We start from the raw sequence: 24,341 nt of genomic DNA on the forward strand, positions 1-24,341 counted from the left end.
ACTCTCACTGCAAAACAAAACAAAACAAAACAAAAAACTAAACAAAACTAGGTGTATCAATGTCTAGGACCCGTGGAACATTTGAAGATGCCCCCAACCTGTCTTTAACTTGTGTTCAGGTGGAGCATCCCACCGCCCTCAGCCTCCCTGCCCCTCCCCCCGCCTCCATGGCTGTGGTTGTCCTTCCTGAGAATATATACCTTCATACCTTCTCCCTGCCCTTCTCTTCCCTGACTTTTTTCTATATGTCTGGACATTTGTGGGAGTGGAAGCAATTGCTAGGGCAGATGGGACCCATCTTCAACAACCAGACACATCTGTTCCAGTCCTGCACTGCAGACAGGAAAAACCCAGGGATGTCCCTTCTCCTGCAGCTCAGTCCCCACCCTCCTGCCCCAGAGATGTAGAAAGACTCCAAGCATTTCCAAAAGGTTTGGTCTTTTTGCATAGGACCCCTCATATGGAGATCTCAGTGTTTTGGTCCCTTACACATGACAAAAAGCCAATTTACTGCGTTGAAGACAAGGAAGCACTAGCATGGTTGGAAGGGGACAGTCTCTGTCCTTGTGGCAACCCCCATACCCCACTGCCCACACATGCACACCCAGCTCGTTTTATCCCCTAGCAAACGTGCCTGAGTGCCACCTACAAGATCATGGATCTGGACACACTTCATCTCAGGGAGTTACAGATTATTGATTTCTCCTGGAACATGGTTCCATTGCAAAATCTCTGTCCCCAATCACTTTGTGTTACCCCTCCTTTTATAAACCAAAGGAATAAAGTTAGGTTTTGGGAAATATTTCCATCAGGATGGTCACTCCAAAGAATAACCTCAGCTGGGCTCAGGGCTGGGGATTTTCACAGTCCTTCCCATCACCTGCCTCTTCTGTCCAAAAGGACAGAACAAATTTCTTACTTAATCCCTCTCTCTCAAAGCTATATGTAGGATTCTCATTGTCATATTTCTCCTTAAAACCCAGATAGAAGAAGGTCTGTCATTGACAGATCTCAGTTGGAGGCAAAAAAATCATTATGTGGAAACCCTAAGAGTTAGAGTTTTTCTACAAATATCTTTATCTCATCTTCATTCTGAAAGCTATTTTAATTGGATACAGTCTTCTGGGTTAACTGATTATCTCTTTCAACATTTTAAGATGCTATCTAGTTGTCCTCTGTCTTTCATGGCTTCTAGTACATGTCCAACATCATTCATTTGCTGTTCTCCTATTTGTAATATGTCTTTTTTCCTCTGGACAATTTTCCCTTTATCTTTTGCCTTCAGCTCTTTGACATGACCTGCCTGGGATGCTTTTATCTGTTGTTATGCTGACTCAGGTTTACGGAGACTTTTGGATCCATAGGGTCATGTTTTCACCAAATTTAGGAATTGGTAACTTGGGAATCTTCTTGCAATATTTTTTCTGCCTACTGTCTCTTCTTCCTGTCCTCTGGGTCTCCAGTTACTCCTTTGTCAGACCATTTGATATTGTCCTATAGGCCACTGAAACTTTGTTCTTCCCGTGTTCAGTCTTTTTACTCTCGCCAGTGTATGTTAATTCCAACACCTGGGCCATCTCAGGGTCTGTTTCCATTGACTAATTTTTTTTTCATGATATTGAGTCACAGGTTCCTTCGTCTTTGCTTGTCTAAGAAATTCTTACTGTTTTCTGGCTATCGTGGTGGATACATTATAGGAAGTCTGGGTTGTAGTCCTCTCTTTTAAAAGATGGAGGAGGGTTTACTTTGGCATGAAGTTGAACTACTGACAGATGCCTATGATTCTGTCGGGGTTGATTTTATTCTCTATCTTTGTCCACAGCCCTAGGATGTGGTCCTTCCTTTAAGACCTTGTCTTTACTTTTAAAACCCTTTCCTTATAAGGGTCTCCACCAGATGTGTGGGAGTGCTCATGAGGTCTTTACACTCTGGGCTAGAAGTCAGGCCACTTTCTGATAAACCATGTGAACTCTTACCTATGCACATGGAGGCCTGTCCTTGCCCAGAGAAACCGCCATGCAGACTTTTGGGGCCTTTCCTTTGAAGCTTGGGTCACTTAGTAGCACCAAACTCTGATCTCTACCAACTCAGTTCAGGGAGATTTTTTTTGTTCTTCTGATCCACCACCATGCATGGTGACCCAGAGAGTGATCCCAGGCAAAAAGCCAAGGCAAACAGGGGTGTATCTAACACGTTTTCCTTTTTCCAAGGATTGCAACCTTGTACTGAGTATTGTCTAATGCCTAAAATCAGTAACTTCATGTGTTTTCTACAATTTTATGTTTGTTGGTGGTGGGAAGTCAAACCCAGTATCAGTTACTCTGTCATGACCAGAAATAGAAGGTTCCTCCTTGCTCTTCTTGATTTCATATCCAATCAGTCATAAAATCTGTAAGTCATTAGTGCTATATAATAATACTTCTGATATTCCACCTTTAGGGCACAAGATAGGATCATACCTTCCTACCCCCTTGAGTTGGTTATGGCTACCATGCCACTTGTTGAGGCTTAATGAAAGGAAGTAAAAGTGACCTATGTCTTTTCTAGGTAGAAGCATTTAAAAACCAGTGTGCATTTCTCCATATTCCTGCCTCTGCAATTGGTCATATGTCACAAAATAGAAATGCTATCAGCCCATGTCTCTAAATGCATATACTGCAGAACAGAATCCCCTAAAAACTGGGATGGACTAGGGTATAAGAGCTAAATCTTTGTGGTTTTTTTTTTTTTTTTTTTAAGCTACTGGTGTTTGGAGGACTGTTTGTCACTGCAGCAAAACCTAACCTGTTCTAACTAATAAGAATTCCCATCATTTTTACTTCCCAAATTTCTCTCAACACATTTCTTCCTTTTCTACTCCACTTGACCATCATTATCTCCCACCTATACTTCCTTCAGTGTCTCTACCTCCTTTCCATCTTCAGAAGGCCTTTCAGTGACATTTCTTAAACAAATGCTGGTGATAGTATCTAATTACAAAACCAGGATGTCCCCCCATGTCCCTAAAAAGGACGCTTTTGCCCTGGCATCAAGAGTCATTACAATCCATCCACAAACCAGTTCAGCCTTAGGTTCAGCAAGCCCACATACTCTCTGCCTAGGTCATGTAAGTAATCATTTCTTCCCCAAACATGAGTTCCCTTCTCTTTCATCTCACTGCACTTTGGTGTTTGCTGTTCCTAGCGCCAGGAATGTTGTTTCTTCTACTTTTCTGCTTGGCAAATCCATCTTTCCAGTTCCAGCTCAGATATCATCTACACTGTGAGGTCCTCCATCTCCCTTAGTCCTCCCCTCGACTTGTGGGATTTGTCTGCCAGTCTTTCCTCCTTCTTTACAACTCTTCATATTTTAAGATCTCAGAGATTATTGCTGGATATGGTAGCTGAGCCTGAGCCTCGTGTGGATTACATTTGGCCTGCACACTGATTTTTTTAAAAAAGTGGAATTATTTGGCAAGATGTCTGGATTAGGAAATTTCATACACAAAACTACATTGGGGTTGCTCTTTAGAAATCAGAAGATCTGGCATCGTGGGCTGCTTTGCTGTTTGGCAATAGATATAATCAAGTTCCTTTTCTCCTCTCAGATGGGGAGCATGCATTCTGATTCGCTGGTCATCCCAGTTTCATCCAGGCTCACTAACCTGTGCAGTTCCTCTGGGAGCTAGGTTAGCCACTCCCAAAACCTAATGACCTCTTCATGTGCTGTCTTCTCTTCCACCTGGTTGTTAACCCCTGCATGGTGGAATTGTGTTTTATTCATGCCTGAACCCTTTTGGGTCTATTACAGTAAATTGCATTTAGTAGGTGTGCATGCATGTGTGTGTATGCAGACACACACACACACACACACACATCACAGACAAGGGTAATCACTGTCTTCCTGGAGTACATTCTCCAAAAGTGGGTCTTCCCTAGTCATTTTGATACGTCGATATAAATGTTAAATCTATGATGAGAGCCTATTACAGGGCCAGCAAAGTAAAAACCAAACCAGGAAATTTTGAGAGAGGACCCTCCAAGAGTGTTGCCATTTTGTGTGTTATTTATCTGGCAGCCAATGTTATAGACAGTGATACAGGTTCTGAGGTTCATCCTAATGTCATAATATGCCTCCATCTCTCTGTGTGTCTGTCTGTCTTTCTGTTTACCTCTCCTCCGCACATGGCTCCCTACCTACCTGTGCGCCTCCAAGTGCGTACATACCCGACCCTCTTTCATCTCCCCAAATCAGCTTCTGCCTGACTTTGCATGTTGTCTAAGGCTATTCGCACAGTGGAGAAGGAAGGTGAAAGACAGTCAACGAGCCAAGCCAGTTTTTAATCTTTCTGGCGCAAAAAAAAAAAAAAAAAAAAAAAAAAAAAAGAAAGAAAGAAGAGAGAAGGAACTAAAAACAACCTTCACACGCCTAAACACAGAGTCTAGACTATGTGAGGAAGTCATTTGGGATATTAGGCACTTGGGTGACAGAATCCAACACGTCAACTTGTGTGCCATGCTATTAATGTTGGTCCTTCTTGGTTGTTATTCAAGTTCACTTTAAATAACACCAGACTTTTTTTTTTTTTTTTTTAATTACTCACTTTGGCTCGTCTGGATTTGAAGCCACGGAGAAAACTGAGACAGCAGGAGTTGGATATTTCTTTCTTTCTTTTTTTTTTTTTTAAACATCTCAGAATGTATTTTTATCTTTCTCCTGGAGCCATTTCCTCCCGGGTGTTGTGTGAAGTGTTACATAATGAAACAATCATTCCATGGCATTTTTCCCTCCTCAGGCTTCAGGCTATACAAGTCTTTGCGAACAAGACAGATTCGATGTAACCTTTATTTGCCAAAATGGTCAGCAAAATCAGCTAAGGCTCTCAAAAGAGAACAGATAGTAAAGGCTTGCAGATTTCAAGCATCTTACCACAATTTTTATTATTGTGGTAAGATACACATGACATAAAGTTTACCATCTTAGCCATTTTCAGGTGTCCAGTTCGTGGGTATAAATTCTATTCACGTTGTTGTGCAACCGTCCCTGCCATTTGTCTCCAGAACTCTCTATCTTCCCAGAGGGAAACTCTGTTCCCAGTTAGACCATCCCCCGCCACCGCCCAGTCCCTGATAACTTCCTTTCTCCTTTCTGTCCCTGTGTTTCTGACTGCTCAAGGAACCTCCAAGAAGTGGAATTAGACGGCATTGGTCTTTTTGTAACCGGCTTACTTCGCTGAGCATCCTGCCCTCCAGGTTTATCCATGTTGTAGCAGGGATCAGAATGCCCTTCCTTTTTAAGGCTGAACAACATTCATAGATATTCAGTACGTATGTGCCATATTTTGCTTATCAGTTCATATGTCCGTAGATGCTTGGGTTATTTCCATTTTTTAGCTATTGCGAACAATGCTGTCGACTATAGATGTGCGGCTCTCTCTTGACTGCCTGCGTACAATTCTTTTGAGTACACCCCCAGAAGTGGACTTGCTGGATCACGTAATAATTCTATTTTCACTTCTTCGTGCAACTGCAATAAAGTTCGACAGCAGCCGCACCAGTTTACTTACCCACCAGCCATGGACAGGGTTCCAGTTTCTCCACATCTTCGCCAACATGCATTATTTTCTGTTTTTTTCCTATTTGATAATAGTCCCTGGATTGTGAGTGAGGTGGTATCTCCTTGATTTGCATTTCCTTAATGATTAGCGATTAGCGATATTGAACACCTTTTCTTGTGCTTATTGGCCCTTTGTATATCCTCTTTGGAGATGGTCTATTCAAGTCTTTGGTCCAAGGCACCTTTTGTGATGTTGTCCCTACTCTGGGGTAGGAGGGTCACAGGAAAGGGCACTCAGGTGCATTGGGCACTCATCATGGCCCAGGTCCTGCGCCAGGCTTCAGAGTTCCATGATAAGCTCATCAGCAGTGAGAGAGTCAGGGGGACTCGAGAAAGGGAGCATCATCAAGGGTGGTGGCAGAGAACACTTCAGAGGGGATCATAGTGACAGACATATGATAATCTCTGGGGGCAGGGTGCCTGGCAAAACGAAGCGAGGTGGGCTGGAGGTCAGGAGTTCAGGGGAGAGGTAAACCCCTTGTGCGGTGAAGTTCAGGAAGTAATTCCTGCAGTGGGTAAGGGCAAAGACTTTCAAGCCCTGTGCTGGAGCCTGCAGCACAGCTTACTAGCTCCGTGACCTTGAGCAACCCACGTCACCTTTGGAAGCCTCCCTAGTTGTCTGTAGAATAGCAATAATAATGCCCACCGCACAGAGAACTAAATGAGAGCATGTCAATAATCGACTTTGCAAATGTCAGGCTAATAGCTGATGCCCAGGGAAAGGTTGTTTTCTTAGTGTTATTTCCAGAACTCTGGTCTTCTAAAAACTGCAGGTTCAGGTTGGTGAGACTCCATATTCTTTGTTATGTCCACCATACCCTGCCAAAATCTGTACTACCCGTGGAAGGCAGTGCATGCAGCTCTTTAGAACAAGTTCAAGGTTTCTCACGTCAGTACAACCGCCCTACATTTTGCTGTTATCCCAGTGCAGCCTGAAGAATTCCTAACCCAGGTGTATTGGCCACAAGGACAACATTGGGATCAATGGTTTCAATGAAAACTGAGGCAAGGGAGAAACATAACTTTTCTGGAGTGGCTGCTATGTCCCAGGCACTGTACCAGGGCCCTGTGCACGTGATCGCATCATGACTCCCAACCTCTGATAAGGTAAAGCTTTCTACTTCCATTTTACACATAAGAAAACTGAGACTCAGAGAAGGAGCCCTTGTAAAAGGTCAATGGAATGGAGATAGAGATGACAGGATTTGACCTTGGGTCTGCCTTGATTCTAGAACCACTGACCGGGCTGCCTGGGTGACTCAGTCGGTTAAGCATCTCTTGATTTCAGCTCAGGTCATGATCTTGGAGCCATAAGATACACGGAGTCGGCTTGAGATTCTTTCTCCCTCTCCCTCTGCCCCTCCTCACTCTCTCTCTCTAAAATAAATAAATAAATATCTAAAAACATAAAACCACTATTCTTCCCACTAGTCTATTTTATATAGTAGATAAATCGTGTTTTAGGTTTTATATTAGACATGTTTACAGATACTGGTCTGTTTTGGTGTCATGATTACACTCTAGAGCTAAGCCACATTCATTTTTTTTCTTCTACTTTCCTCTTAGCTTTCTCTCTTTTTTTTCCCAAAGATTTTATTTATTTGACAGACAGAGAGAGGTCACAAGTAGACAGAGAGGCAGGCAGAGAGAGAGGGGGAAGAAGGCTCCCCACTGAGCAGAGAGCCCGATGTGGGGCTCAATCCCAGGACCCTGAGATCATGACCTGAGCAGAAAGCAGAGGCTTAACCCACTGAGCCACCCAGGCGCCCCTTACCTTTCTCTTTTAATATCCCTTTCTAATTTAAGATGCTTCCTCTCTTATGAGTCTATTTTCCCAGGATCTCCCCCTTCAGCTGGAGGGAGCAGCCCAGAGGGATTTGCCATTTTACATTTGCATACATGGTCCCTGAGGGCAGCTCACTCCTCTGCGGGTGAGCCTGCTACTTACACTGGGTAGGAGATGACTTTTCCTGTTCCGAGGTCAGGAGCAGCCTAAAGCAGCCCCAGGAGAGAAATGGCTGGGGGCGTTCAGATTCTTGTGGGAGCTGCTGAGGACATAAGGGGTGAGAAGAGTGGAAAGGGGGCATGTGAGGGGAGCGCATGGCGAGAACATAGGGACATGGCATCCCTCAGCCATGCCCTAGTCTCTGATTGGGCTTCCTCTTCCTAGAGCTGCCAAACATCTACCGTGCTTGTTAACCACCATGGATCACAAACTCAGTTGTCTATAGTCTAGGCAAGTCCCCCAAATGAGTGGTGGGGATCAAATGTATCCATTTATTTTCACGGCATTATTGCGTCTTTCACTAGCCCTCCAAAGCAAATCTGGCAGCTGTTTTACTCCCTTTTCAGTTCATTAAACTTTTTATCACGCATCTTTTCCACATACTAGATAGAGTTTTAACCATTAATTTAATTCAATTTTTTTGATGGTATCTTCAGTTGTATTCTTTCCATAGAGGCTCACTTTATTTTCATATGAAACTCATAAGAATATTTTTAACTTCCACCAAAAAATATTCTCCAGTTTTTCTCGAAACACATGGCTCTTTTTTTTTTTTTTTTCTTCCTCTCAACGGTTTGTCTCTTCTGGTAGAGGTGTGGGAACAGAATAGTCCTCTTCCAAAGGCAGAGCATCAGTGCAAATGATAAATTGTGGCTGTGACATGAGCTCTGGGTCTGAGAGACAATCAGGAGTGGCGGGGACTGTGGACATAGGCCCTTGCCTGAGGGGGCATCTGCTACCAGCTCCAACTAAAGCCTGGCAGCAGCATGGCCAGATCTTTGGATTTTTCAAGAGAAACCAGGAATTACAGAGTTTTAGGCAAAAAACTCCTCATTAGTAAATACTGGCTACTTAGCAAAAACAAACAAACAAACAAACAAAAAACACAGCACTGGGTGGGTCCAACCAAACACTTCTGCAGGTCCCATCCACCTCCTCAGACGGTTGTTTGCTGGCTTGTGTAGTCTTCACTCCAAGATCACCTCTACCCTTACTACGATGCAGCAATTTCTCCCACAGAACCAGGAACGTTTCGTGGCATTTCACACTATTTACTGTTCTTTCCTTCTAGAAAGTCTCTTGTCCTTCTTTCTGCTCCATTGCCTCCAAGTTGACAAGAGATCATTCAGAATTGCCACAGACCAGTGCTTCCAAGCTTGGTCCTTTAAAACCTGTGATTTTTCTTTCATGCGTATGCTGTTTACTTAGCATCATTCTCTAAATATACTCATTTCCTTATTTAAATAAACTTATATTTAAGGAAACCCAGGCCCTTATGAAAACTGGAAAGCCATTGTTACTTGTCCTATTTTTCTGCATCTCACCCTGATACTAGCTGCGGGGACAGACAATCCCCAGACCTCAGGGGCTATGCACAAAAGAAGTTTATTTGTAAACACTTTATTTATTTAAAGTTTATTTAAAAACACTTGTTCATGTGAAGTCCAAAGCAGATGTTTCTGATTAGGCATTTTCCCACCTTCTGTGAAACCACCTTCTCAACCTCTTGGAATCCAGCACCACCATGGAAGGGAAGGAGAGTTCATGGTGAAAGCAGAGTAGCCATGGGGCCACCTTGACCCCAACATGACATACTTCACTTCTGCATATATTTCACTCTGGTCAGAACATTGCATGGTCCTTCCCAGATCTGAGGCGACCGGAACTGTAGGCACTGCCTGGACAGCCACTTTCCAGCAACAACTCTGTACCATCGGGGAGAGGCACAAATCTAAGCCATTTCTGCCTCACCAGCTATCCAAGGCAACTGGAAAAGAAAATGCAATGAAGAATCTTGGCTCCAGATTCCCTATCCCCATCTTTGACATCTGTCTTCATACTGTTGAATCAGAGAGATGTTAAAAAAAGCCTTCCCTTTGTCTCTGCTTCCCTTTCCCTAAGTCTTCGAGGTTTCTACCCTGGGTGGAGGTAGAGACTGCATCTGAAATGAGACTTGAGTTCATGATGTAAACCTAGTCGGGCTGCATGGACTGCCCCCACTCCCAGCCCTCTGGAATCAGCTCACCACCACCAGGGAAAACATTCCCAGAAACTGAGGAACCTCAACATTTGGTCATCAGCTAAACTCCCTGGGAAACATTCCCAGAGGCTGAGGAACCTCAAGATTTGGTCATCAGCTCAACTCAGTCAGTGATGCCGTGATGTCCCCCTTCCACCCTATACCAATTCTCTTCCCCCAAAGAGACCCAAGGTGGGCGGGGGGGGCATTGTACCCCATGAGCCCCCTCTCCTGGAAGTTCTTGTTCCTCTTGAATTCCTTGACATTCACTCTTCCGGTTTTCCTTTTCTTTTCTTCTTCTTCTTCTTTTTTTTTTTTTTTTAAGATTTTATTTCTCTGTTTGACAGACAGAGATCACAAGTAAGCAGAGAGGTAGCAGAGAGAGAGGAGGAAGCAGGGTCCCCGCCGAGCAGAGAGGCCGACATGGAGCTCGATCACAGGACCCTGGGATCATGACCTGAGCCTAAGGCAGAGGCTTTAACCCACTGAGCCACCCAGGCGCCCCTGGTTTTCCTTTTCTATCAGTGACCATATTCTCTTTTTCTTACAAAAGGGGTGTGTACTAAAAAGTTGGAAGTCAAAGATCTCATGCACTTCCTTCTGTAAGCGAAGAAACTGAGGACACTGAGAAAAATAGGGGTGTGGTATCCTTACCTGTTAAGGACTGAACTGGGTCCCCACCTTCCCCAAATGTATATGTTGAAGCCGTAATGCCCCAAATGACTGTATTTGGAGATGGGACCTTTAAAGAGATTGTTAAAGTTTAATGAAATCATAAGGGTAGGGCCCTAATCTCACATGACTGGTATCCTTCTAGATGGAGGAAAAGACACTGGGGACAGGCACACATGGAGGAAAGACTATGCCAGGATACAGGGACAAGGCAGCACCTGTAAACCAAGGAGAAAGGCCTGGGAACTAAGCAACCCTAGTGATACCTTCTAGAAACATCCTGTTATAGAAGATCTGGACTCCCTGCCCCGGTGTGGTCCCATCTAAGCCTCAGAACAGCCTGCCACTCATTGGTCCTTTTGTCTGGAATATTCTTCTGAAGGACTCTGTTCACAGCAGGCAACTTTCACCTTCCTAGGGCTTTAATGTTACCTGCAGGCCCTGGCCTTGACCCCATCCCAGGTAGCCAGCCTGCCCATGCCCTGCGAGGGACGTGTGCTCTCTATCAAAGTTTTCTGACTTCTTAAAATTCATAATGTTTACCAGAATCTGAGATCACTGTGTCTGTAGTTATTTTTGTTTATTTTCGTCTCCCTATTTCGAATCAGCACACCAGATTCTCCTGCCTCTAGAACAGGGCCTATAACAGAGAAGGTGCTAGGAGAATGATCCCTGAGCAGGTGCAGGAGTGAATGAGTGCACAGGTGAATGAGGAGCTCCCGTCTGAGGATCCCTTGAGGGCAGCATTCGCAGGAGTCAGGAGAGGTGATGGGGACGCTGTGAGATGAAATGCTTTTCTGATCTCCTTTAGCTAAAGGGTCAGGCGCTGGCTTCCTTCATCCCTAGTAGACTCCTAGCAAGTGCAGATATGTTATCAATGACATGAAAATAGCACAAAATGGAACTTTAGAAGCAGCTTTTCGTCAGATTTCAAGGAAATAAGCATTTTATTCAGGGATGAGTGAAATAACGAAGGTAGATTGGAAAAAAGACAAACAAACCAAAAGAAAAGTAAACTAGATAGATAGATAGATGATAGATTGATAAATAGATAATAGATAGATGGGTATAAAGGGAGTGGACCAGGTAGCGAAGTCCTGTGATATGCATATCTAGGTTGTCCTTTTCTGAGAAGTCTACCAGGTATCTAGTCCCAGAGGTCCTATCCAAGATCATCGCAGTAGACTGGCCTTGATTCCTCACACTCCCTGTGCCCACGCCCTCTGCCATGGGACTGTCAAGTCTCCCACACAAGGGAAAGGTCCTTCTTTACCTCTGTGACATTGGGCTTGGCCATATCATACTTACTCTGATCTTGGTTGGTTGGTTAGTAGAAGTGACACAATTGGGATTTTGAAGTATATTTGGATCTTGGGATATGTTCTCATACCTCTGCTGCTGCCCTGAGAAGAACGGGTCTGTTGGTCCCCAGAAGATGAAAGTCAGTTGGAGCAGAGTCACCACAGCCAAGCCTAGCCTAAATAAGCTGATCTCCAGCTCACCCACAGGCACGGGTAACAAAATAAGTCTTCACTGTAAGCCACTGAGTTTGGGAAGTGGTAGTTGGTTGATATAGCTGTTTGGTCAAGATGCCCCCGGAAGACAGGCCTCTGGTGCCCACAACCTATGGCATCCATTTTGAATTTCTGACCTAGTCCAGTTCACTCTGTGCTTTATGATGTCTGCTCAATCTTCCTGACTCTGACCTGGTGGTGGATGCCCACTGGTGGTGATCTCCCTGCTTGTATCTTTTGCTTGTTTCCACACCCCTGGGTCCACCCTCCTGAACCACAATGCTGGTTTCTCCTGTGGGGAAGAACCCTCAGGAAACTGAGGGGAAACACCCTCCCAGTCCAGCCAGGGCCCCGGTTTGGAGCTCTGTGGCGGCAGAACTGCCAGCCCTTCCTCACCAATGCAAGACACAAACAGAAGTCAGCCATAGAACCTACCATGCATCTGGGCTGTCCCATGGGGGTCTGACTCCTGACATGGCACTAACGTAGCCAGTCCAGTAATAGTGCCCACTAAAACCTCTTTCTGGGACTGGATCAACCTAACACAGATAAGAGCCTCAATTTTCATAGGAAAATTCATGAAGGGGAATAGACCCAAAGACCAGAATTTTATTTTTTCCTTACCTCAGAGGACTTTAGCACATACAATAAAAATTCTTGTTAGAAATTTAATTTTCATGTGTTTATCTTACTTCTCTTCCCTTCTTGTGACTTCAGAGGATTTCAGGCTCCCTCTTTGAGGTTCTCCATCAAAGCTGCATGCAGGAATAGAAATTGCATTGTTCGAGATAAGAGCATCAGCAGCCTGCACCATGCACAGCCTGGCATTCACTTAAATCTTTGCTAAATGGCTCTGGCCCTCACTTTCAGTCCTGACAAGGTGTTTTCAACCCTGATCCCTACCTACTGTTGATTCCCAGACCCTTCTTCCTTGCTTTGAATCCAAATACTCCAGCCAATCTGCTGATGAGACAGTTAGCTGCTCTTTTATTTAAGGTTCCACACACACTATTTGTCCAGGTCTGTTCTTCTTAGAAAGCTTCCTGGTCTTTCCATTGCCATCAGACTGAAGTGCAAAGTCGCAGCAAGACATCCAAGGTCCTCATGACCCGCCATCTTTGATCTCCACCTCTGAGGCATGCAACATTCTCTTTTTCCCAACTCCACAGTGTTTCTTGGCTTCTGGACCACACCATGACAGTGTCTGGGGAGCTTGTTTGATGCATTTGCATGTATCCTAGTGCATCCAGCCCAGGTCACTATCTGAAGAAAAGCAACTTCACAGACTGACCAAGATCACAGTCTTTGCAGACCCAGATTCAAGGCCAGCCTGTGCTTCCCTCTGCATGTATGGTTTTGGACAATGATTGAGAGTCTCTTCATGTGCAAGGTCACTTCCCAGGATTAAAAGAGACAATGACTGACACAGAGTAAATGTGGAATAATGCTAATAAAATTAACATTGTCAAAGGGCTCGTTCTATGTCAGGCATTATGTTAACTCTTTTAGTCTTCCTGATGACCTCATAAAACAGGTGCTACTGTCATCCCCATTTGACAGATGAGGAAACAGAGGCCCTGAATGTTTAAGTAGTGTGCCCGAAGTCACAACCAAACTTTGAAAGCAGGTAATGTGACCCTGGGGGTCCACAGTGGTACTCTGCCTCTTAATGTTTGCTGCCAGTGTGGCCAATGACATTGTCCCCATGCCTTGAGAAGAGGTCTTTCTTTGCAGTTGCCCATAATCCTTAGCACAGGGCCTTGCATATAGTGAAAGAATGGAAGAAGTCCCATATTTTGAGCTCTTACTATGTGTCAGGCACCTTTCAGGTATTATCAAATCTAGCTAGGCTGGAGTTATCTTCATTTTAGGATAAAGAAAATGAGGCTTAGAGAGGGGAAGTGACTGATTCAAGGTCACAGAGCTTATAATTTTCAGAGCCAGGCTTTGATTCAAAACCACCCCTATATGACTCCAAAGACCAAGCTGTTGGCAGCACTCTCAATAGGAAAATAAATGTGGATTGGCTGTTTTGGCATACCAGGGTGAGAATGGATCATTTACTTCTACTCTGAGGAGAGTCCCAGTGGGCTTAGAATAAAGGGAAGTGGGTTAGAAATATTAGGATCTTGATTCTATTCCTGCTATCTATGGGTAATAGTTGTGTGGCCTTACTCAAGTCTCTTCCCCTCTCTGAGCCTTTCATCCTTGTCTATAAGGTGAGAGGATTATAATTTATTCCTGAGAGAGTTTGTTTAAACTTCCTCTTGCCTTTTCCAGATGCTTCTAAAGAACAGGTGTGTTTCAGCATCATGAAGTCAGAGTTGCCCTTTCTCAAGAAAGAGGCTCAGAACTGCATACTCACTGGAGAAGTATGCTTTTCTCATGTGAAAGTAGACTGTGTTTTGTCCTGAAGACACCTGTCAGGTGTATTCCCCTTGGGACATTCAGGGACAACCCAATAGTAGTCATGGAAGATATAGAAACTGGACTGTAGTAGTCTCTCTATTCTCACACTCAAAGTCTGGATGGGACAAGCCCTCCACTAACACCCAGATGAAGCCAGGCATAGCAAATGGGCTTGAGTCTGGAAGACAATGAGGATCTGGATTCTCCCATTATATGGAGTTTCCCTAGGAAAAAGGGTGGAAATGTTGGACAAGAGGCAGTGTATTCGTGAGGATCAGTTATGTTATGATGCATAACAAATCAAATGCAAAATCTCAAGAGTTTGATATAAAATAAAAATAAAAAATATCTATCTATCTATATACTAATAATTCCAGGTTGTGTCCATCTTATGTCTCTGCCATCCTGTGGCCCCAAGGCTTCCCCAACATTATCCAGCCAGCAGATGGGGTTAGGAAGATAGAGTTTAAGGAAGAAGAAGGCATATGTGAGAGGCACCTACATACAGCTGGCCTGCACCTACTTCGGGTGTAACAAGAGGACAGGTCAGTTGCAGTCCTCTTTCCATGCACAGGGATTGGAGCTGATGTAAACTTGCCATAGAAGAATTTATTAAACCTCAAAAAATCATTTAACTCACTTTAAAGTCATATTTTACAAAGCTTCCTTTCCCTTAGTCTTGGATGAGTCTGCCACTTTGCCATATCTTGCTGTGTGCCTCAGAGTAGGTCCCTCACCTGTCTCAACCTCTGTTTCCCTATGTGTAATATGACCACCACAGTCTCAATTCCAAGCTGGATTTTTGAGAGGCTGATAGAAAATAATGAATGTGGAAATGTTCAGGAAGTTGCCAAGCAGGCTGAGTACCTGAAGCGCTATTAGCACACCTAGAACACATTCTCCTGGTTCAGCATTGGCTCCCATTCCATTATCTCAGCAGCAAGCCTTTGTCAGATTAAAAACCCTATGTGACTTCCCTTTGCTCATTCCAACACATTTTCTTTAAAATCTTTTTTCCTTTTCAGGAGATAGAGGCAGGTGGCACGCTGTGTAAACCGTGAAAAAAAATGTTGAAAATATCTGCAAGTCTTGTGCAGTCTCCAAATATTTCAACATAAATATTTGCTGGAGGTTGGTCCAACTTCCCAGTCCAAGAGGAGGACAGAAGGTGAGTTTTGAGCTATGTGGGAGCAAATCTCCTGGAAGTCTGTTTCTTGGTGGGAGACTCAGTAAATGTTGGACAACCTGAAAGGTCACAATATAAAGCCTGATCCTCCCTCTGTGCAGAAAAGGTTGCCATGACTGAATGAGGTGTCTTTTCCCAGCTAGTCATTGTATGTCGTGCCATGTCTCCACACTTGCACACACGCTAGTTCCTGCTAGGATGGTCCTTTCCCACCCTGTGCACTTGGATCCCTTATTCATCCTCTGAGAAAGATGAGACTAAAAGAATTTTTTTGGAATGCTTTCTTAACTGCCCTATCCCCAGAATTTCTACTGATCCCCCTCTATTCTCATCATCACCACCACCATCATCATCACACTGTCATCTTCACCACCACCACCACTACCATCACGATCATCACCACCACTATCACTGTCATCACCATCATCACCACAACCACCACCATCATCACTAACACCATTATCACCATCACCACTACCATCACTATCACCATCACCACCATCATCACCATCACCACCATCATCACCACCACCACCATCACCACCCATCAACAGCATAACCACCACCATCATTGCCATCACCAACATCACCATCACCAACATTATTAAAAACTTAATATTGCTCAGACATTGCTTAAAGACCTACCTTCAGTGCTCACAACAATCCCATGAGGAAACCATGTGATGAGGTGATAGCCTAGAGCACATGGCTATATGTAGAGAGGTGGCCAAGCAAGTACAGGACCACATCTCTGAGGAGTATGCTCTTGGCCATCACCCAATAGCTCCCTTCTTATCCTCAGCTGCTCCCCAAGAGCTGGGGTGGTACCTCATTCATGTCCAGCCTCTACCATAGATCTACCACAAAGTAGACATGTAGTGAGTTTATCTGAACAAACAAGTGAATGAATAAATGAATGAATATGAGTCCCCCTAATGCATCTCTGAATAAAAGGCTCAGCGTATAGAAATTGTTCCTTGAGTATTAAAAGAATAAGTAACAATATAAATTAACTAGGATCCCTAAATGTGGGTTCTTAGTGCTTATTCCCCACTGCACATGCGGTCCCCTACTGCAGACCCACACCTATGTCAGCATCTTTCCAGGCCACCCCACCCCAACACTATCTGCCAGACTCCAGAGAAGGGACCAGTCCGGGGATCAGATGAACCTCTTGGGCATCCAAGTTGTCTCCTTCCCTCCTGGCTAAGGTGTTACTGAAGAGTCTGGGACCTAGTGCATTGGAAGTGATGCCAGGAAACTTCCATCCTTCCCACGGACTTGGCTCCGGTTACCACCACCAGCTCCTCCTGAGTGTCAGTCTACCGCCTGATATAGGTCACTGCTAATGACTGACAGCCATCTAAGTGTCATACTATGTGCACTTTCCATGCTTTCCATGTATTGTCTCTGGTCATTCTTACACCCTCTGCAGCCAGGATGCTTCTCCCCATTTTAGTGTTGGGAAAAACAAGGCTCAGAGAGACACTATGACTCGCCTAACCTCACACATTTGGTAAGATGAAGAATCAGGCCTCCGATATCGACCTTTCCCAAACTCAAGATTTTTCTGATATCTTGGAGTCCCTCCTTCCTCACCCCAGGCTGTTGTCTGAGGTTTTGGTAACCAGCTAGCTCTGGCCCGTCTCCTGGGGTTACCCATACCCCAGGACGACTAGCCCCTGGCCAGACTCCCATTATGTGTAGACACATCTCCAGGTAGTGCCCCTCTCATCTGGCCAACCCCAAAGACGGCTCATAGTCAATGCTGACTGAGTCATTACTACTACATAGTAAGATGAATGGGCACTGGGTCCTGCCTTTCAGCTCTTGTGTGCTATGCTCTGGATCCTAGGCTCTCCCCCACCCATGCCTGCTGTCTCCAGAACTAGACCCAGTAGCTGCCCCAGCTCCCATCTTCTGCCATGCCAGGCCAGCCCAAACAGTGCCAAACTGTGCAGCAAAGGCAAGGCCCTTTGGGTCTTGCCCTCTGACTCTCACAGCGGCAGCCAGAGGAATTCCTGGCCAGGAACATGTCTCTCCCAGCAATTTGCAAGAAGGTCTTTTGCAATTTATATCTCCAGTTCTGCTGAAGAAAATGGAAATGGATGGGCTCACTGAGCAGAAAATGCCAGAAGGCATTCCAGAGCCCAGAATCCCAAATGCAGGCCTTCTGTGAAGGGACTGAACAGACAGGCAATGCTGGGAGGAAATTCTGGCCCCATGTCAGGCTACACAGGCTTCAAGGGTTGTTTATAAATGCTAGAGTATGTATTTTCAAGGCAGCTATTGAGTGGGAATCAGAAGAGAGCCATGGGAGAAGTCATGCAGACATCCTAACCATCTTAATCCCAGCATGGACACCTTCTGGCTCTGTGACCTTCGCTCAGCACGCAGCAACTGTTTTTCTGCACCTACTGTGTGCTGGGCACAATGTGAGGCACCTGGGGTACGATGGGGAATGACACTGAAAGAGAAGTCCTCTATCGTGGTAGGGGAAGTGGATATCAACTAAGTGGATATGAACACGCAAACGCACAATTACAGGTTGTAATGATGCAAGAGGCCAGCCCAGAAAAAAGTGAGGGTCTGAGATAAACCAATAGGAGAAGGCCCATCCTTGGGGAGGGTGGTCAGGAAATGCTTCCCTGAAGAAGCTGGAAGGAAGGCCTGAAGGGCAGGGAGGCAGCCGGGAGGAGCAGGGAGGAGCCTCCCACGCGGAGGGCACAGCACAGACTAATTCCTGGAGGTAGGAGAGAGCTCAGCATGACCCAGAAGTGAAAGGTGGTGGTTGAAGCAGCTGTTAGGGATGGGGCGAAGGTGGGGGTGGGTGGAGAAGGCATCTGGTAGGAGATGAAGGTGGTAACACAGGCAGAATCAGGACACGAGGGCCAGCCAGGCCATGAAAGACTCTGGGTTTTTGTCTTAAGAACAAATTCAGGAGTCTTTAGGCAATGGAATGACATGCTGCATTTTCTATGTTTTTTTAAGAGATCACAGTGGCTGCTGGTACACTGGAGGAGGAGGAGAGTGAAAGCTGGCGGGCCACTTGGTAAGTGGAGTAGTAGAGGTGACTGTGGTCACCTGGGGAAGAACGTATGGCAACTGGGACATGTGAGGTGGCAGGAAAGTTGGAGAGTTGTGAGTAGATTCAGGAGAAATTTAGATTCAGGAAAAAAAAAAATGGTCATAGTGATGAATGAGTTCTCAGAAGATTCTAAAATGATGAACAGCTGAGTGAATTTGATGCTATTTTCCAAGAGTGATAAGATCCAAGGAAAAAGCAATTGGAGAGAAAGGTGTTGATGGGGAGGGACTCTGGGGTTGGGTTTTGGACATAGTGATTGGGGGAGACATCCTGCTAGAGATGGTGGGTGAACAGTAGGCAAGATGAGTCTATACTTAGGGGAGAGGTTGGGATTGAAGGTGTAACTGGGAGTTGTCATCCCAACATGTTATTTCAATCCTTAGAACTAGTGAGAAAAGAACTTAGGGCCAATTTCCAAGGAGGCCCACCATTTAGAGATGAGGTCTTTTGCTTCTCTTCTCTGAACCTCATAGTTCCCCTCTGTAAAATGGGATGATAATCATGTCTACTTTACACAAGGATTGCAGGAATGCTGGTTCCTTTTTCCTTCCCTGAGTCGTGGGGGTTAAGACCTTGAGTTTGAAGATTTGGCCCCACCTGTCACTCTCGTGTGATGTGAGGCTATGATATTTGTGGGTTCCTTTTCCATATTGCATGGTCCACATTTCCAGATCTGTTTTCTCTTCTCATCTTCTGAACACTCCCCGAACACACATTTCATGAATACCTTACTCTCCTGCTGTCCACCTCCCTCCCTGGCTGTTCCTTACATGTCCCTTGGCTGGCTCATCCTCTCCTTTCCAGGCCTCCCAAGTTTATTTGGAATGCCACAGAGCTCTGTTCTGGACCCAGTGGTTGGCACTGGGTATACGTTTTGTCTAGATCACCTCACCCATCTCTCTACTTCTGGTCCGTCGGCATAATTTTCCCAAACTGTTATCTATGACAGGGTCACAGATTTTCTTTCTATAGGGCAGAGGGTGCATGTTTTCAGCTCTGTTGGTCTCTGTTGGGGTTATTCAACTTTCCTATTGTATGATAAATACAGTCACAGAACACACACTATTCATTCTGGCTGTGTACCAATAAAACTTTATTTACAAAAATAGGTAGCAGGCTGGATTTGGCTTTTGGTTTGGGGTCGGATTGGCTGACCCCCGGTCTATGATAGAAATGAAACCCCAGTCATTGAGCTTTTAGGCTTTGAAAGCTTTAAAGATAAGTTCTTGTAACTCAAAAAAAAAAAAAAAAAAAAAAAAAAAATCAAATGCGTGCCTTTTTGTTCTCCTGTGCTAAGCTGTAATGGTGCTTTCTTTTAGCAGGGAGCACAAAAACCCCAGTGCAGAAGGGCTGCTGCTCTAAGAGGCATTTGGACACACAGGGAGAGAGAACTTTAGAGGTCATTACAACAAACGGGGAGAAAGACATTGTTAGCTTTTAGCGACCAGAAGCCAAGGGAACTGAATGTCTTGCAATGTGTAAGACAGTTCGGTCCCTCGCAACAAAAACTTGTTCCTCTCCAAATGTCAGTGGGGCCCCAGTGAGAAACACATCCTAGCTGCTGTCTGCATGGCAGAAAGGTTAGAGATAGAAGGAAGCACTCTGGTCACACAGCCAAGTGCAAGCCAGCAGCAGAAGAAACAGTGGGCGGCTGATCTGTGCCCTCCCCCAGCGAGGTCCTGGGGCGGGTCTGCAGTGACCTGCTGATCTGTCTCCTCTTGTCTCCAGCAGCTGCCTGGCCTTGGGTCACCCAGGAGTGCTCAGAGTCCCCAGGGCTTCCAAAGCATTTTCTCAGGATGGCGGAGATTGCCCCCGTGACCTTTCCCCCCACTCTGCCGAGCTCAGTCTGCCTGTCCTTTGCTCTGTGCCGCCTCTTTCACCCCTCTCTGCTGGTGGCACTTTTCCCCATGATGTGCAGGAAGTGTATGTCAAAGTCCATTAGCTGTGAAAGCCGCAGTCAGAAAACTAATCTCCTCTTAATGTTTGCTGGGGATTCACTCTGACCGTAACATGGTTTCTTAATAAAATTTTGTTTTGCCTCCACCCAAGTAATGTTATCTGATGTCTCTTGCAAGCAAGAGGCAGAACGAAACCCAGAGAGCTCACCAGACCCACACCCCTACATTTGGGGGCAGGGTCATGTGCTAAGACAGAGCTCATGCACTCACCTTTGTCACACACAGGTGTCTACGTGGCCTGAGACTTTCTTGTGTTTGACCATACTTCAGGTAAGGACTTCCCCAAGATTCTCTCTGGTTCAAGGTCTGTGCCAGGCCCCAGGGCCTCATGGGCCATCATGGTCAGCGCCCTTGTCCTGAATTGCTCCTTGGTTGATGCGGGAGGCTGACAGATAAACAGGCACTTCCAGAGTGACAAATGGAGACAAAAAATTCTGCGAAGGGCCAGCTGGAGGAGAGCCTACAAACCTTATTAAAGAACAATTTTTTGTTGCTTTTGTTCTAATCAGACAAGTATTTGCTCATGGTTAGAAAATCAAGCAGTGCAAAAGGATTTATAATAAAAAGCAGCCACCAAAAGGAAGTCATTCTTGAGATGAATTTTGAACATTAAGGAAAAGTTAGCTGGGAAAATGTAGTGGAGCAAGGACAGGGTATTTCAAGAAGAGAGAACAGTGTGGACAAAGGCATGGAGGCAAGAACATTTAGAGAATGAGGTTTGTGGGTTGTTGCTGGGCTGCATGATGTGAAGACAGGAGTGAAAGCCAGTGAGGCTGTAGGGGCAAGAGGCTGATCTTCTAAGCCATGTTAGGGTGGTGACAATGTCCTGAGGTCAATGGGGGCCCATGGAAGGTTTTAGGGCAGTGGTTCTCAACTAGGGATGTTTTTCTGTTGGGGAGCATTGTACAATCTGGAGACATTTTTGGCTGTCACACAGAGAGGGGGATGGGGGGCAGAGGAGGAGAAGGACAGGGGACAGGGAGAAAGGGCTCAGTGTTGCAAACATCTTATGGGTAGACGTCAGGAATGCAAAACTTCCTACAGCGTAAAGGACAGCTCCCCCAATAGTGAAGAAATTTCCTTTCCAAAATGTCAATAGTGGCAAGGTTGAGAAACCGGATTCGGGCTGTGAGTCACCCAGTCAGATCTCTTGTCCACAGAGATCCCTCCATATCCCACCAGAAGCATGTCAGCTCACATGGAGAGCTGTCTTACTGACCTGCTTATTAGAAGGGGAATTTGTCTCCATCTCTCATTGCCTAGCCTGCAGAACAGTGCGAAGAGTGGGACGTCTCATAGACCTGGGTTTAATGCTTACCTTTGTTTGGTCACCACAGTCACCTAGCACAGGATACTTGCCACCTCCCAGGGGGACAGAACCTGGTGTTGAGGTGGGGACAGGAAACTCCATCCCACAGAGAGCTCTTGGACAGCATTGCTCCAAAGACAGGAACACGTGGTCTCTTCATTTCCCTTCTTGCTTTAAAATCCGAGAACCTCAATATCCAGTTGAGAATTTAATAACTGAAAGAGCCCGTGACTTGAACATCTGTGTAGTCCTTTTTCTCCTTACCCTTGAACCCTTGGTCGGGCTCAGAATGTGGTCTGCATAACTTCGATCTTCCCTGCAGATAATTTTTAAGAAACTTAACTTTCCTAAGATAGGGTTTACAAAAAATAAAATGCACCCCATTTTAAGGGTATGACTGTTGACAAGTTTATATACTGCGTCTTCATCACCATCATCAAGATCTGGAGCATTTCCATCTCCCTGGAACGTTCCTTTGTGCCCTTTGTGGTCAGTCTTCTCCCCTCTCAGCTCCAGGCAGCCCTGATCTGTTCTGTGTCACTAGAGATGGTTTTGCTATATTCAGTCGGCCAGGCTCTGCCCTTTTTGTCCGGCTTCTTTCAACAAACCTTCCTGAGACCCATCCATGTGGTTGTATGTATCAATACTTCATTTATTTTTCTTACTGGGTGGTATTTCTCTGCCCAGATGCACCACAGTCCATTTATCCAATCACCTGTTGATGGATGTTTGGCTTGTCTGCATCTTTTCTGTTGTACCTCAAGATGCTATGCACAGCATATATTGTTTAAATTTTTGAATAGTATTCTATTTCACTTAGAATCAAATTTCAGTTTTCTTCTATGTCTTCCAGAGTCCCCTCTGTGATCTGGATTCTGCCTACCTGTCTGACCTCATTGACCCTGCCCTTCCTCCTCACTGGCTCCTTTCAGTTCCTCAAAGAAGTCAGAATTGCCAAAGAGACAGCCTTGTCCTCACCATAATCCTGCTGGCTCCAGCTGAGCACAACTGGCTGCCTGCCTGGGATGTGCATTAACCTTCTGGAATCATTAAATCAAACTGATACTTGAATCCTAATCTCTAGTGAAGCATTTTATTTATTTTAATCCCCTAAGCACTTCAGCTCGACTCTCCTCTGGGCCTGCCATTCTGGGCGAGCTCAGAGAGCCCACCTGATCCTTTCTGATTGAAATCCCCCACAGGCCAAGGGCTGGGATGTTTCTAATGATTTGCTTAACCATATGACAAGTCAATTTTTTAACCCCATAGTGATTGCTTCTAGTATTAACAGTGGGCAGGGATTAAATTCTCAGGCTCTCCTTAGGTTACAGATTTCATAAATTTTTACTGAGTAGCTTTGGTACCTCAGTTAGCAATTTCACATGCTCAGTCATCAAATCTCATCCTTAAAAGAACCCTGTGAAATATGGATGTCTTCTTTTCCAGAAGGGAGATGGAATGTCTGCAAGATGTGCTTGTCCTGGCCCAGAAATTTCTATATGACAATCTGCTTTTATTTTTCATTTTAAAATGTTTATCTTAGTAAATCTGGGATGTGCAGATTTCTGGTTTCCAATAGTGGCAAACTGGATCAATCCTCTGATTGAAAAACAATTTAGAAAATACTGCATGATGTCTGAAGTACACATCACCTTTGAAACATCAGGGTTGGGTGGGCACTTAAGAGGCAACAAGGTGGTCTTCCTTGTAGGCTAACTACAGTGAAAGAAGTAGGAGGATTTAAAAGCACCAGTCAATTATCCCCGAGAACATTCATCATTCCCCTAGACTTGGAATCCCATAAAGCAGCTGGGAAGGACAAGGGGTTTAGACCCATGGACCGAAGTGTGAATAGAGAGGACATCTTCCCCACATTGAAATAAGTCCCCCAAACATTCTACTGTCAGATAAGGGAAACCAGATCTAAACTCACACTGCCCCACCAAGGTAAAATTCAGAGACTTTCCTCCACTGAACAAAGCAGGAGGAAAGGGAATGAAAAGGGGGAAGTATTCTGAGAAATCGTGTTTGAAGACCACTCTATTATGGGTTTGCATCCTTCCCTGGGTGGGCCTGGTAACTTTAATTTGCGAACTTGGCATGAGTTGGTTCCAACTAATAGTGTCCCTGGCACCTGGAATAAGCAAGGCAAGTCTCCTAGATCACTGGGAACACCCCACAAATAACTGTTCATGGACAATGAGCAAATAGCAATAGGAGATAACAAGGCATACAAGAAAACACGATTTATGAATGAGAACCAAGAGACAGTAAAAATAGACCTGCACAGATTTGAGATTTTAAAACATTTGATACATTTACCAAATTTCAAGAAACCAATAATAAACTTAAAAATAAGTTCAGGGGCCAGAAAACAATAAGAAATGATGCAGCAAATATGAAAATAAAAACATATACAACTTCTACAAGTTGAAAAAATATAGTAACTAGAAACAAATATGGAGCACAATGTCAACAGGTTGGGCACAGCAGAAGAGAGGATTAGAGAATCAGTTCCCTGGAATATAGCATGGAAATGGGGGGAAAAAAAGGAAAAGGAAAATAGAGAAGAGAGGGTAATAAAT

Source organism: Mustela nivalis (assembly GCF_964662115.1).
Source record: "Mustela nivalis genome assembly, chromosome: 3".
In the NCBI taxonomy this organism is placed as follows: domain Eukaryota; kingdom Metazoa; phylum Chordata; class Mammalia; order Carnivora; family Mustelidae; genus Mustela; species Mustela nivalis.